Source organism: Hyaena hyaena, unplaced genomic scaffold, assembly GCF_003009895.1.
Source record: "Hyaena hyaena isolate Hyena2069 unplaced genomic scaffold, ASM300989v1 scaffold_106, whole genome shotgun sequence".
NCBI classification, from domain to species: Eukaryota; Metazoa; Chordata; class Mammalia; order Carnivora; family Hyaenidae; genus Hyaena; species Hyaena hyaena.
The window spans coordinates 2710784-2726247 of NW_024080738.1; the positions used below are offsets into that span (position 1 = coordinate 2710784).

A 15464-nucleotide genomic window follows, 5' to 3' on the forward strand; every position below is an offset into this window, starting at 1 on the left:
GCTTAGTCGGTTAAGTGTCCGACTTTCGCTTAGGTCATGATCTCGCGGTTAGTGGGTTCGAGCCCCGCGTCGGGCTCTGTGCTGACTGCCAGCTCAGAACCTGGAGCCTGTTTCAGAGTCTGTGACTCCCTCTCTCTCTGGCCCTCCCCTGCTCACGCTGTCTCTCTCTCTCCCTCTCTCTCTCTCTCAGAAATAAATAAAACATTAAAAAAATTAAAAAAAAAAGATTCCCTTTGACTTTGGCTTTTGACAGTTTATGTGTCTTTTTAAAAAAAGATTTTATTTATTTCTGAGAGAGAGAGAGAGACAGCGTGAGCAGAGGAAGGGCAGAGGGAGAGGGAGACACAGAATCTGAAGCAGGCTCCAGGCTCTGAGCTGTCAGCACAGAGCCCTACACAGGGCTCAAACCCACAAACTGTGAGATCATGACTTGAGCCGAATTCGGATGCTTAACCGACTGAGCCACCCAGGTGCCCTGATTATGTGTCTTGATGTGAATCTCTTTTGGTTATCCTAGTTAAAGTTTGTTGAGCTTCTTGGGTTTGTATATTCATGTATTTCAGATTGCTGCAACCTCATAATAAAACTTTAGCAAAAGAGGGGCTACTTCTCATGGCTGAGCAAAGAAAATGGTTTCTTGGGATGGAACTTACTCCTGGTGAAGACTGTTAAAACGACAACAAAGGATTTATAATTTTACACCAACTTATTTGGCAAAGCAGTGGCGGAATATGAGGGGAATGACTTGAATTTTGAAAAACAAGTTCCAATGTGAGTAAAATGCTATTAAACAACATGGTGTGCTACAGAGAAATCATTCATGAAAGGAAGAGTCAATTAATGGCCAACTTCATTGTTGTACTATTTTAAGAAGTTTTCACAGGCATCCTGACCTTCAGCAATCACCACCCTGATCAGTCAGCAGCCATTAACATCAAGGTAAGATCCTCCACCAGCAAAAATATTACTACTTGCTAAAAACTCAAGTGATGATTAGCATTTTTAGAAATCAAGTATTTTTAATTAATTTTTAAGATTTTATTTATTTATTTATTTATTTATTTATTTATTTATTTAGGAGAGGGAGAGAGCGAGTGCATACATGCAAGGGAGGGTCAGAAAGAAGGAGAGACAGAATTCCAAGCTGGCTTCACACTATCAGCTGCAGAGCCTGACGCAGGGCTTGAACTCATGAACTGCAAGATCATGACCTGAGCCGAGATCAAGAGTCAGACATTTAACCAAGTGCACTACCCAAGTGCCCTAGAAATAAAATATTTTTTAACTCAAGTATGTATGTTGTTTTTCTAGACCTAGTGCTATTGCACACTTACTAGGATACAGTGTAATGTAAACATAATTTTACATACATTGGGAAGCCAAAAAGAATCATTTGACTTGATTTATTGGGATATTCATTTTATTGCTGTGGTCTGGAGCTGACCCCACAATATCTTAGAGATATTGCCAATATTGATCTTCTTGATGGTATCCCATAAATTCCTTAGATTCAGTCCACTTTCTTTATCCTTTTTCTTCCCCCCAGACTTGAGAATTTCAGATGTCCTACCTTCATATTCTGTTTTTGTTTTCTCTTGCCTGTCCATATTTGCTGTTGCAACCCACTAGTGGAATTTCCATTTCAGTTATTACACTTCTTCACTTTAGAATTTCTGTTTATTTCCTTTTTATAATCTTCATGTCTTGATATTCTCATTCTTTAAATATATTATGTCCCTCATTTCCTTTAGTTCTTTGTCCATGTTTTCCCCTAGCTTTTTGAGCGTATTTAAGAGTTATTTTATGTTTTGGCTATTGTTGAGAGTGCTGCTATGAACATTGGGGTACATATGCCCCTATGCATCAGCACTCCTGTATCCCTTGGGTAAATTCCTAGCAGTGCTATTGCTGGGTCATAGGGGAGTTCTAGTGTTAATTTTTTGAGGAACCTCCACACTGTTTTCCAGAGGGGCTGCACCAGATTATATTCCCACCAACAGTGTAGGAGGGTGCCCATTTCTCCACATTCTCGCCAGCATCTAGAGTCCTCTGACAGTTACCATATGTTTACACGATAGGAGGATTAGGAGGAAATTAACAGAGGACCACGGGGGAGAAGAAGGGAGAAATAGGGGAGTAGAGGGAGGGAGGCAAACCATGAGAGACTCTTGAATGTTGAGAACAAACTGAGACTGATGGGTATGGGGGGGAGGAGGAAGAGGAGATGGGCATGGAGGAGGGCACTTGTGGGGATGAGCACTGGGTGTTATATGGAAACCAACTTGACAATAAACTATTAAAAAAGGGAAAAAATAAAATAAAATATTCACAACAAAAAAATAAAATAAAAGAGTTATTTTAGGGGACACTTGGGTGGCTCAGTCAATTAAACATCTGACTCAATATTGGCTCAGGTCATGATCTCATGGTTCATGGAATTGAGCCCCATGTTGGACTCTGCATTGGCAGCAGGGCCCCTCTTGCTTACACATGCTCTTTCTCTCTCTCCCTCTCTCTCAAAATAAATAAATAAACATTTTAAATAAATAAATAATAAATAAATGAGTTGTCTTAGTCCTTGTCTAGTTAAGTCCATTGTCAACTTTCTTGCAGATAGAGTCTGTTTCCACAAATTAAAGGAATTTGTCCCTTCAATAAGCCATATTTTCCTGGGTTTGTTGTTACTGTTGTTGTCATCATTATTGAAAATTAGGTGTTACATTATTATAACAAGGTGATTTTGGAAATCAGACTTCTCCCCTTCCCCAGGGCTTGCTTTTTTTGATTATTGAAGACTGTGATAGTCCCTTTGTTTTGTGACTTTTCCAGACTATTTTTGCAAAGTCTATTCCTTGCCTTGTGGGTTCATTGAAGTCTCTGTTACTTTAGTTTGTGTTGAGCTAACACAGTTTGATATTTTATTAGAATGGCAAGAGATAAATAGACAAAAACACCAAGATAGAGCTAGAGCTAGAAATAGAGCTAGAAATAGAGATGATAGAGATGACAGAGATAGAGATAGAGATGATAGAGATGATGGAGATAGAGATAGATAGAGATAGAGACAGAGGTAGAGATACCAGTGGTGGGGTGGGGGATTGAGGAGGCATTCCCCACTCATAGCCTTGGCCGATCGTCTCTATGCTGGGCTACTACTCCCTGATTTAGGCTTGCTCTGAGCCTAGGGACTAGCCTTAGCTAAAAGTTTAAAGTGTTCTCAGATTTTTGTGAGCATCTCTTTTACCTGGGTAGGCATATGACTTTCTAGATTCCCTTATATAAACAGCTGCTTTTGAATCTCCTGATTTCCCAGACAGTCTTACCCCACTTTGTCCTCCAAGCCTTAAATGGTCTCTTGCATGTCTCCAGTGAGAATCTGTTGCCCCAGGTGTGTATGGTGTGTTTTCCCTGGTTGCTTTTATAAACAAAGCCTGCAGCTCTTCTGGCCTGTGTTCTGAGTGATGAGAGAAAGTGAGAGCAAGTCAGTTCTTCAGGAACCCCCAGCCGGGCTAGAACAGATGCACACAGCAATTTGCAGGTAAGCTCTGCTCTCTCCCTCTAATTTGAAGAGTGGAACTGGGAACTGAATTTGCCGCCACTTAGGTCTAAGCCGGTTGCCATCTGGGCAATGGTTTTCCATGACTGGATGAAGGAGCTTCCTAGGCCAACATCTTTCTGATGTCCCATCGCTATTATCTTATGCAGATTTACTGCACACCCAAACTGCACTGAGCTGGCTATTTTCTCTTTGCCCTCCAGACACAATCCCCACCCCTCCCTGTCCTAGTCTGTGTCCAGCAGGCTGATCTGCACAAGCCACATCAATGAGCTCTCAGCCCCAGTGGGAGGAGAGGGAGGCGATGCATTTAATTCCCTTCCTGCAGTGGACACAATGTGGCCACATCTTTCCATCCAGTGTCACAGCTCTCCAGTGACCCTCTGCCAGTAACCACCTACCCTGAGAGCTTAACTGGCCCATTTCCCTGCAGACTTGGGCGTGATGAAGAAAGGACTTAACCAGTCACCATCACCTTCTGCTCTTTTAGTCCCAAGGTCTTTCACCATCCTTTGTGCATGTGCCCAGATCTTTCCGCACCTCTGTAACTTACTCTTTTATGAACATTCCTCACTTCCTCAGTTTGGAAGGCCATCTGTTTCCTGCTGGAACTCTGAGGGACGCACTGCACCATTGGCTGCTATTTCTCTTTTAGAGAAATGCATCTGATTTGGGAGAAACGTGCTCAGATACCAGCAGATTCTGGAAGGTACTTTGGGTCAAAAGATAAGAATTCACTTTCTTTTTTTTTTTTTTAATGTTTTATTTATTTCTAGGAGAGAGAGAGAGAGAGAGACAGTGAGAGCAGGGGAGGGTCAGAGAGAGAGGGAGTCACAGACTGAAACAGGCTCCAGGCTCTGAGCTGGCAGTCAGCACAGAGCCCGACGCGGGGCCCGAACCCACGAACCGCGAGATCATGACCTAAGCGAAAGTCGGACGCTTAACCGACTAAGCCACCCAGGCGCCCCAAGAATTCACTTTCTTGAACAAATTTGTAATATTCATGAGAATGATACTCAGCTTGGGGTTCAGGAAATGTGTCTTATGAAACACACAGCCTTGGTCTTGAATTCTGAAATGTGAAAATAAACTTATGGCCCAATTCCTAGAAAGCAAGGGCACTAAAAGAAGACCACCCTCCTTTGTGGGTGGGAGAAGCCATCTGCAGTCACAGGAACCTGTCCCATGAACCGGAGAGTACTGCCTTTCCCCAAACTGACAAGTGTCCAGGTGGAACTGAATAGGGAGATACCGATTGTCTCCTGTATCTAGAAAAGAGCTACCTGGGGCGCCTGGGTGGCTCAGTCAGTTAAGCGTCTGACTTTGGCTCAGGTCATGATCTCACAGTTCGTGGGTTCAAGCCCCATGTCAGGCTCTGTGCTGACAGCCAGCTCAGAGCCTGGAGCTTGCTTCAGATTCTGTGTCTTCCTCTCTCTCTGACCCTCCCCTGCTCATGCTCTCTCTCTCTCTCTCAGAAATAAATAAGAAACATTAAAAATTTTTTTAAAAAATAAAATTAAATTTAAAAAAAGAAAAAAGAAAAGAGCTACCTATGGGGTAAGATTAAATACATTAATTGCTCCTTATCCAAATTAATTCTTCTTGTTGACAGGCCTTTCTTAAGCACAGACCCAATGAGGCCATTTTCTTTGCCAGAAGGCTCCAGTGGCTCTTGGACCACAGGACAAAGAATGACAAATACTCAGCCTGTGGGTGGCCACTCCCACTCCTGGCTCGCAGGGCACACTTGTCCAATAAAGCTGTTCTCAGCCAGGGAAACTTTCCATCGTGGCTTTCCACGTAGCCAATACTTAGGTTGCTTTTCAATTTTAAGGTAAACGTATTTCCCATCTTGTCTTATAAGATAAAATATATTCTAAACTCAGAAGCACAGCATTGCACAAATTGGCCCCAATCTTCCATTCCAGAGCCATAGCATGCTTCCTCTTACCCTTTTGTGCCAAACTGTTAGCCTTTTTTGCACTGTTCACAGCATATATTGGGTGTTAGAGATACCCATTAGTCTAATATTGATAGGGTCCTATGAATTGAGGTTTTCTTTAAACACACACACACACACCCACAAAATTTAAGTCTGAGCCAAATACACTTAGAATATTGCAATAGCACCAGGTAATATTTGTAAATTAGTTTGGAGCGTTTGCCCATACATTTATTTATATTCATTTAAAGGGTGGAAAGCACTTATTAGGTAAAAAGCAGGGGAATATATTCCTTATGGAGCAAAAGCAACATGTTCAAGCCCAATGTGCTTGTCACTGACTCTTTCAAGCAGGTGGCCTGATGAACTTGGCCTCCTCCCTGCAGAGCGGTCAATGCGGTCGCACGTGAGGTCAAATCTTTTCTTAGCTGTACTGCAGCCGTCCAGACTGGAGCTCATTGTTTATGAGACAAGCCCCAAAGCAAATAACAAATTCCTGCTGTTCTCCCAAGTTGTCTGAATTTTACCTCTCCTCGGAAAAGCCGATGACATCATTTATCTGCCGACTTTCTTTTAGGTGTGAACTTATTTAACACTCATTTACTGAATTCACATTAGAATTTCGGCTTCAGTTTCTTAAATAGAAGAGAAAATAAAAACAGGATCTTTAAATTGGAGTTAAAATTTTTCTTTGTGTCTAGAGAAAGGAAATCAATTCTAAATATAGACAACAACGAGCAACTACTTATCTGTGCCATGGAGACTGTAGCAGGTGGAAGTTCGTATGATTTTCATGCTACCGTTGTTCACTGGGGGACAGCGCTGTGTCAGGACCAGGCTGAAAGCTGGCGAAGAAGTGAAGGTCAGCAGAGGCCACCGAGCATCCTCTCAGAGCACACAGGCTTGTGGGGACAGGAGACATGAACACAAATTGTTGTCACCCAATTAATTTTAAACTTCACTCTTTATTTATTTTTTAAAATATTTTAATGTTTATTTATTTATTTTAACATTTTTATTTTTGAGAGACAGAAAGAGACAGATCATGAGCAGGGGAGGGTCAGAGAGAGAGGGAGACACAGAATCGGAAGCAGGCTCCAGACTCTGAGCTGTCAGCACAGAGCCTGACGCGGGGCTCAAACCCACGACCTGTGAAATCATGACCTGAGCCGAAGTCGGACGCTCAACCGAGTGAGCCGCCCATGCGCCCCTAAACTTCACTGTTTAGGCAGTATTTTCAAGCTCCCTTTAGTGAGCCCTTAGTACATGATGGGTAATCATTATTTTACCTATATTATGTCATTCAATTCTCATGGCAATTCGATAAAGTAGGTATTATTCTTTCCACTTCAGAGGTGATGAAAAAAAAAAAGCTCACAAAATCAGGGTAATGTGAAGTTTGATTTGTTAATAAACCCATGCCAATAAGGAGCCAGAAATTAATGACTGGAGTTTCATTTTTAGACAAACTCTGAGAATGTTGAAACATAGTAACACTGCCAAGGTTACAAATAATCCCAAAACCCAATTGTCAGCTCCTGAATAATTCAAGAAATTCCAAATATGTGCCAGTTGATAGCTGACAACCCGAAAGATATGTATATATTTTTTTGTTCAGAGTAATTTCTTTACCAAAATCTTCTTTAAACAAATAAACCTACTGGAAAATATTTTCAAAATCTTTTTTTAAGGTAGCAAAAATAAATTTAGACGCAGCAAAAAATAATTGTCAATTTTGATCTCGGCAGAAGATTTATCTTCATAAATAACCCAGGGTGGTATGTGGATGTGTGGCCAAAAGAGATAACATTATAAAATATCAACGAGAAACAGTCACAATAGTGGAGTCTGGGAGTGCAGATATTTTAGATTTGGCATATTTGGAATAGCTTTATTATTATTGTTGTTTTAACATATTTTGAAAGTGGAAACAGTGAGCAAGGACAGGATAATACCATCGCCATGAGCGCCTTCAGGTTTTCTGTCCCTTCCACGATGGGCACAAGCTCGGCAATTCAGTTACTTGCATAAGACATTACAACTGTTAGAATTTAAAGAAATATGCGTCTCTTTCAGGGAAACTTCTCTGGGGGCCAGAGAAGGGGTGTTCTTGAGATCCTTTCACACACTGAGGGACTGGGGTTAGCCACGGATAGGCACCGGGCTTGAGTCTTATACACGATCTCGTGGGCATAGAGGCCAGAAGTGAGTGGAGTCAAGAAAAACTGGTGAACAAAACCTAAACTGGCTTCCAGCAGCTCCCTGCAGAAGCGCCCTGCGCAAATGCCCAAAAGCAGAGAGCAGTCCACCTGGAAGATGGCTCTAGAATTCCATGATTTCCTTCCATAAGGCAAACGGCGATGAAGTTGGAAGCCACGGGCCAGAAGGTCCTGCATAATATGTGGGGAGAAACAGAAAATGGGGGGGGGGTGGAACTTGACTTGCACATATTAACTCAATCAGCAGAAACTGGAGGTAGTAGTCCAGGATTCCAGACCTACTGGAAATAGCACATCTCTGTGAGCTGCTGTGCACCTGTGCTTGTGAGCTGGGGGGTGAACCTCGAGGTGGGTACAGGGGTTTCAGTTAATCCAGTGGCATAATGTAGTGTGGAAGCAAACCAGCTCCAGAGGTGGGCATTGTAGATGCAAGGAGCAAAAACTCTTAAAATGGGGGGGGTGGGGGGGTGGGGAGGGGGGCAATTGTTAGTTTTAATCTTGAAACGGGATTTATATAACAGGATTTACCAGGTTTGTGTTATATATATATGTGACCCAAAGTGCAAAGAGAATAGAATATCAACTAGAAACAAATTCAAAAATTCGAGTCCTACCATCTTCCAGCTGCGTGGCCAGGAGCATTTTGCTTCACTTCTGTCAGCCTCAGTTTCCTCATCTGTAAAACAGTGATAGTTAGTGAATCTAGTTTAGGGGCACCTGGGTGGCTCAGTCGGTTAAGCGCCTGACTCTTGGCTTTGGCTTAGGTCATGATCTCTCGGTGTTACGAGTTCAAACCTGGTAGGGGCCCCTGTGTTGACAACACAGAGCCTGCCTGGGATTTTCTCTCTCTTTGCCCCTCCCTGACTCGCACTGTCTCAGTCTCTCTCAAAATAAAAAAATAAACTTTAAAAACATACTAGTTTATAGATTTCTTATAAGGGCTGAGAGATTAACATTGCCTGGTACTTGGTATTTCATCTCATTATGTATTAGAATGATCGTCAAAGATCTACTAACATATTTAGACAATAAAACTTGCCCTTAACTGTACACGATTTGCCAAAAAATTATTGTCTCTCTGTCTTTCTCTCCATTCCCTCCCTAGCTATGTCCTAGCATTGAAGAATTTCCCTGGAAAGTCAAGAGAGTCTCATTTCCTGGAACTAAAGTAAGTGTGTCCCCTACAGGGTTCCTCCTCACACAATCTCAGAACCCCCTCTCCCGAAAGCCCACCAAACCTTCTCCAAGGATGACCTAAACACAGACGGTCAGTTGGTGCTCCACATTCCAATCAGAGAAAACAACCATACAATGTTCTACGGTAGCTCATAGAAAGCAGACAGTCTCCTTATGGGATCCTCTTTCACAGGGCCGAGAACCCAGCTCTCATGGGAAGTGTGTGTTGGTGACGAAGGCCAGCAGGCATGGAGGAAGGTGGGGTGGTGAGAGCATTCTTCGCCCGTGACGTCAGAGATCTTCTCAACCTGTGCGATCATTTCTTGCTGTTCCAGATACAGGCCAGGTAGGCAAAAAGGAAGTGGAAGACACCACCACACTTAGACTCCAGAAAGCTTTCGTTCCATTTGGATCATCTTGAGAGGATGTGCTAATGAAACAGGGTTTCCGGAGATCCTGGGAAGCACTGTGGGGGGACCAGAGCGGAGGCACGTGGCGGGAGCTTCGGCACCCCTTCCTGCCTGGAGCAGCGTTACCACGTCACACCATCGTCCTGGCAAGTCGGCCCCGTTCATAGTCCATCTGACTGGTCAGCCCTTTGCTTCCTGACATGCCCTTTCTGACATCTTGCCTCCACTGCACTGCCTTGCTGGAGGGGGTTCTCACCTGGGCTGTCACAGGGTACAGCCTTCAATCAGGATGCCCCCCAAGTATTTCCAAATCATCAGGAGGAATGTGGGCTGACTCCTCCCACTCTCCTTCTCTTTCTTTCCTCTCTCCCTTCCTCTCTTCCTTCCTTTCTCCCTTCCTGCCACTATATTTATCAACTTCCTGCTATATGCCTAGCACCAAGACTTTGTTAATTACCTGGGGTTAGGCTGAGCACTTAGATTTGAAGATGACAGGAAACAGTGTTGAAAGCACCTAAAGGAGAAGAAAATTTATGGGGTGTGTTGCAAAAAAAAGCCCTTTGCCAATCAGAAAGATTGTGAAATGATCTGGACTTGAACAGTCAGCCAGTGTAGCAGACGGACAAACGGCAAAGCATCCAGAGAGTAGGTACAGAAAGATAGTGTAAAAATAAATCAGCAGTGCATATCAGATGAATTTGTGCAGTGTTCCTCGTGTTCATCCTGACCTGAGCCGGCCGCAAGGGCAGCTGAGAGAAAAGCAGAAAAGATGCTTTGGGGAAGCGTCTTGCTTTGGAGCCGCTGACCGATACACTAAGTGTGGATTCCCTGGGGATTTCCAGGCGGGTGGCTGTGAAACAGGCAGAGCCCCTACAGAGGGTTAGTGGTTTCCCAGGAAGGAATACATTTCCTGCAGTGACTCACCCTGTGTCAAGGAGGATTTTTGTGACATCAGCTTCCAAGCAGATCATCGAGGCTTTCCCACTCAAGAGGGCATTGGAGCATAACACCACCATGGCCCACACTTTGTTTTTTCTTTCTTGTATTTTCCAAAGGGCCATTTGGAAAGTGGCCTGGCACCCCTGGAAACTCTGAGTAGTGGCTTAGCATCTTAGGAATCTGTCTGTTGTGCTTTGTGGAAGAGTCTGGAAAGGTCTAGTTCCATGTGGAAAACAAAACTCATGATTGTTAACGTGAAAGTGTAACCCTGCTTCTTCTCTTTCTTCTGTTAAATGCTGCAAACTTGAAATAAAATGAATTAGATTCCTTGGATATCAAGATATATCACTATATAAAATCGATTTGCTTTTAGTGCTCTAATTATATTAAATTTGGTCTTTGGATGCACTGTTGCAATGCTTTGCAAGTATTTTCAAATCCTCAATATTTTACTTTTTTATTCCCACTTTTTTTTTTTTTTTTTTTTTAGTGAAGCCTAATGCTTTCCAGCCCCAGGCTCGTGGGTCCACGTTCATCTCTGTGACTGACCCCATAATATTTACTTACTGCATTCATAAAAATAGCCTGCACGCCAAAAGCTGCTGGCTGCAGGAAAATGATAAAATATCAAAATATTTAATCAGCCAGTGGGAATTCCCTTCCGCATTAAATCAAAGGCTCTCTCAGAGGGCTGACTGTGACCTTGGAAGGCCGGCAGCCCTGAGCCACACTGACAGATACCAGCAGGACGGGATGCCTGCTGAGAATTGGTCAGGGGCCCTTCATGTCTTCTGGGAAACATAGCCCTGAACGAGGATTTGGCTTCACTATCAAGGAGCTCAGGGGCAGGTGTGTCGAGGCACCGTGTGCCTTTTCCATCGGGGTTTTTGTACTGTGTCATGTCTCACCCAGGGCCATCCCACCCTGTGACACCTAGTGTATTCCTCTTTCTCCCTACCTGTGGGGCTCCGTCTGTTTCTCTAAAAGAGGCACCGTGAAGGCTTTCTTTGTCCTTTTTTCTTTTTTTCTTTTTTTAAAATATGTTTTAAATGTTTTATTTATTTCTTTTTTTAATTAATTTTTTTTCAGTGTTTTGTTTATTTCTAGGAGAGAGAGACAGCGTGAGCAGGGGAGGGTCAGAGAGAGAGGGAGACACAGAATCTGAAACAGGCTCCAGGCTCCGAGCCGTCAGCACAGAGCCCGACGCGGGGCTCGAACCCACGAACCATGAGATCATGACCTGATGTCAGACGCTTAACCGACTGAGCCACCCAGGCGCCCCAGTCCTTTTTAATTTTTTTTCCAGCTTTACTGAGATACAGTGGCCTATAACACTGTGTAAGTATAAGGTGTGCAATGTGATGATTTGATACACATACCTATTGTGAAATGTTTATCACAATAAGGTTAGTTAACACATCCTTCAGCTCAGGTGTGTAGAGGGTTTGTTTGTTTTGTTAATGTATTCATTTTGAGGGAGAGCGAACAGGGGAGGGGCAGAGAGTGAGGGAGAGAGAGAATGTCGCAAACAGGCTTCATGTTGTCAGTGTGGAGCCCGGTCGAGGCTCAAACTCCCAACCTGTGAGATCATGACCTGAGCCAAAACCAAGAGTTGAACACTTAACCGAATGAGCCACCCAGGCGCCACTGTGGAGGTTTATTAAGAAAGAGTTGCTAGAGAGGTGGTCTGGGAAATGATGTGGTGGGGAAAACGCCCCAGGGGAAGTTGTTCTGGGTCTAGCCTTGATGGCACTGCTACGCATCTTGACTCAGTCATTGAACATCTCTGGGAGTCAGATGTATCGATGGTTTTCAGCTCCAATTGTTCCAAGAAGTACCCCAAAGTTAGAGAGAGGGTGACTTGAGGCAGTTGGACTTCTAGGCCCCTCCCCTATTCCCATGTCGATCCGCTCTGCCTTATCAATTTTATATTTGGGATTCTGCATAATATTTAATTCATAAACATGTCTTGCTATTAAAAACAAAAGTTCAAAGACCAGTGGACCAAAAAAAGTTTCCTATTCCATATTCATATAATTCGGGGCTCAGTAATATCTCAGACTCCGATTTCCCCCTCCTTGGCATTTCCTACTAGAAGCTGGTCATAAGTGGGTAGTTACATCTGCTATGCACTGGAGAGCTGCCTGGGAGTGAGCACCAATTCAGGGTCCACTTGGGAGGCGAGGTTGGGGGGGTTCGGTTCATGGCTGGTGCAGATCCACAAGCTGCGAGCTGAGACAAATGGCCCAATGCCTTCCTCCACTTTGGGGTTAATTTCTACAAGAACGGTACCAAAGCACTGTACTGTGTTTTGACTGCTCGCTAAAGTTTTTTTAAACTTGAAACTAGTCAAATTGTTTAGAAGCTCGGGGCGATCAGAAGTGTTAAGTCCACTTATGACCTTGCAATTAAAAAGTAAGTCGATTTTTATTTATTTCACCGATTGTAACATTATAGTCCACAATGCCCAGACTAAATGTCCAAAATGTCCCAGTTGGTTTTTAGGGAGCAGGGTTCCTTTACTTAGTGTCTTCTTGGATCTATATGTTCTTTTTTCCTAATGCCTAGAGAAGCCCCACCGTCCATGCTCCTCACTGCTACCTGGGAGTCTTCTTTTGAAATAAACCATGGGGCCGACTTCACCCATCATCAACCCTCTCAGTTCCTTCAAACTTCTGTGAAAATCCTAATTTTCTCCATAAGGCTCCAATAGATTGCTGAGATGAGGGCCCAAGGGCATTCTGCATACACTTCTGTAATATTACCCTTGCAACTTCTACCAAATTTCAATCGCCTCTAACATGCATGTAATCTAAAGGCTTTATAAAATTACACTTTATATTTTTAGTTGAGTTTTAGAATAACAGAAACGTGGAAAAGATCGTGCAGAGAACTCCCATTCAAGATTTGGTTTTGAGGTGAGAATTTCTATAATCCTTCTAGGCTACTATGTACCTTACTTAAGTAGATATGGGTATGCCATTCATTTGTGCAGACATTGCTGGGTGACTTACCTTTAAAACATTAGCTCCAGGGGCACCTGGGGGGCTTCGTCGGTTAAAAGTCTTGGTTTCAGCTCAGCTCATGATCTCACAGTTTCGTGGGTTCGAGTCCTGCATTGGGCTCCATGCTGACAGCACAGAGCCTGTTTGGGATTCCCTCTGTCTCTCTGTCTCTCTCTGTCTCTCTCTGTCTCTCTCTCTCTCTCTCTGTCCCTCCCACACTTGTGCTGTCTCTGTCTCTCTCAAAATAAGTAAATAAGCTTTAAAAATTTAATAAAAAAATAAAAATCACACATTAGCTCCAAAAAATGATGAAATTCTTTTAATGGTGCCTTGTTTTTCATTAACAGTGAGAGCTCTTAATGATTTTTGCTACTGCTGCTGCTACCATATTTCTGCTTTTGAAGATACTTTTTTTCTTATTTTATTTTATTTACTATTTTTTAAATAGTTTATTGTCAAGTTGGTTTCCACATAAGACCCAGTGCTCATCCCTCCTCCATGCCCATCACTCCCCTTCCCCTCTCCCCCACACCATCAGCCCTCAGTTTGTTTTCAGCATTCAAGAGTCTCTCATGGTTTGCCTCCATGGTTTGCCGCCCTCCCTCTCCCCAACTATTTTTGCCTTCTTCTCCCCCACGGTCCTCTATTAAGTTTCTCCTAATCCACCTATATGTGCAAACATATGGTATCTATCCTCTGCCTGACTTATTTCACTCAACATAACACCCTCAAGTTCCATCCATGTTGCTACAAATGGCCAGATTTCATTCTCATTGCCATGTAGTATTCGATTGTATAAATATACCACATCTTCTTGATCCATTCGTCAGTTGATGGACACTTAGGCTCTTTCCATGTTTTGGCTGTTGTTGAGAGTGCTGCTATGAACATTGGGGTCCATGTGCTCCTATGCATCAACACTCCTGTATCCCTTGGGTAAATTCCTGGCAGTGCTATTGCTGGGTCATAGGGGAGTTGAAGATACTCTTAAGGTAATGACGTAACAATTTCATTTACTGCTCATCGAAGAATTCTTTCTTTCCTACAGTTCTCCTCCTTTTTCAATATCAAGACCTTCACATGGCCTTGCGTGGTCAGTTTGGATACTGTGTTTAAAAAGATCTTGGTGCTACCACTGCATATGTATTATCAATTTCCAAGGTGGCTTAATATTTTTGTAAGTAATTCCTCTTCTTAAAACACACTGGCATCTTACTGGAACAAATGAGTTACGCAGATACACTCATTTATATGCCTCCTATGACACCTATATATGTCCCCAAGTTTGAAAGCAATTCAGAAACAATCCGCCCATTTGTTTAATTCCAAGAGGCATAATTTGAAAATTCTGAGGTGTATGTTAAATTTAATTCTTCACCAGAATGCATAATTTCACTTATTTCATTTAGTGTTTCCATAGATTTTAATTTTCTTTTCAAGCTCACTACTCCTCACAATGCAGAGGAGTAGTTTTACCTATTCCCTGGTTTTATGTGTTAGTTTTAAAATGAATATTTTTCAGGGGCATCTGGGTGGCTCAGTCGGTTAAGCGTCCGACTTCAGCTCAGGTAATGATCTCACAGTTCGTGGGTTCGAGCCCCACATCAGGCTCTGTGCTGACAGCTAGCTCAGAGCCTGGAGACTGTTTTGGATTCTGTATTTCCCTCTCTCTCTGACCTTCCCCTGCTCATGTTGTCTTTCTCTCTCTCTCTCTCTCAGAAATAAATAAAACATTAGAAACTAAAAAAATAAAATAAAATAAAATGAATATTTTTCAGAGTGGCCAAAAAGTAACAAAGCATGATAAATAAGTAACTCTCTTCTCCTTTGATGAATTTTTGTTTGCTCTTGTTCCTGTAGAAGTGTGATTTAAGGGAAAAAAAGAAAACCGGCTCATCTAGCACGGCGAATGCATGTGTGACTGAAGCATTTGAGATGAAGACTTCCTCCCAGAATGAGAGGTGACCTAATGAATCAAAGGTCATCAAAGAACCCATGAAAGGGGAGTGAATAACATGGGTTAGGTGATATTTGATTCTTTATTGCAATCCCCATCAACATTATGCTACAAAAAGTAAGAATTGGAGGGACAGTGAATGGATTCACTCTCTTGGAAATATGAGTCTACCAAGAATCGATTGCTGGGCATTGAATGAATTGATGTAACGTGGTCAGATTCCAGAGAACAGGAGCACCAGTCTTCAAAGCCATGCATGT

The 15464-nt window shown here is 42.9% G+C and overlaps 1 long non-coding RNA gene across 1 annotated transcript; it reads right to left on the reverse strand.

Moving 5' to 3' along the window:
- Window positions 1-7801: 7801 nt before the first annotated feature.
- Window positions 7802-9045, reverse strand: LOC120234287. Its single transcript, XR_005529047.1, has 3 exons — window positions 8956-9045; window positions 8332-8393; window positions 7802-7888 (listed from the first exon to the last, which is right to left on the reverse strand). It is a non-coding gene; the product is annotated as an uncharacterized LOC120234287 (long non-coding RNA).
- Between the last annotated feature and the right edge of the window lie 6419 nt (window positions 9046-15464).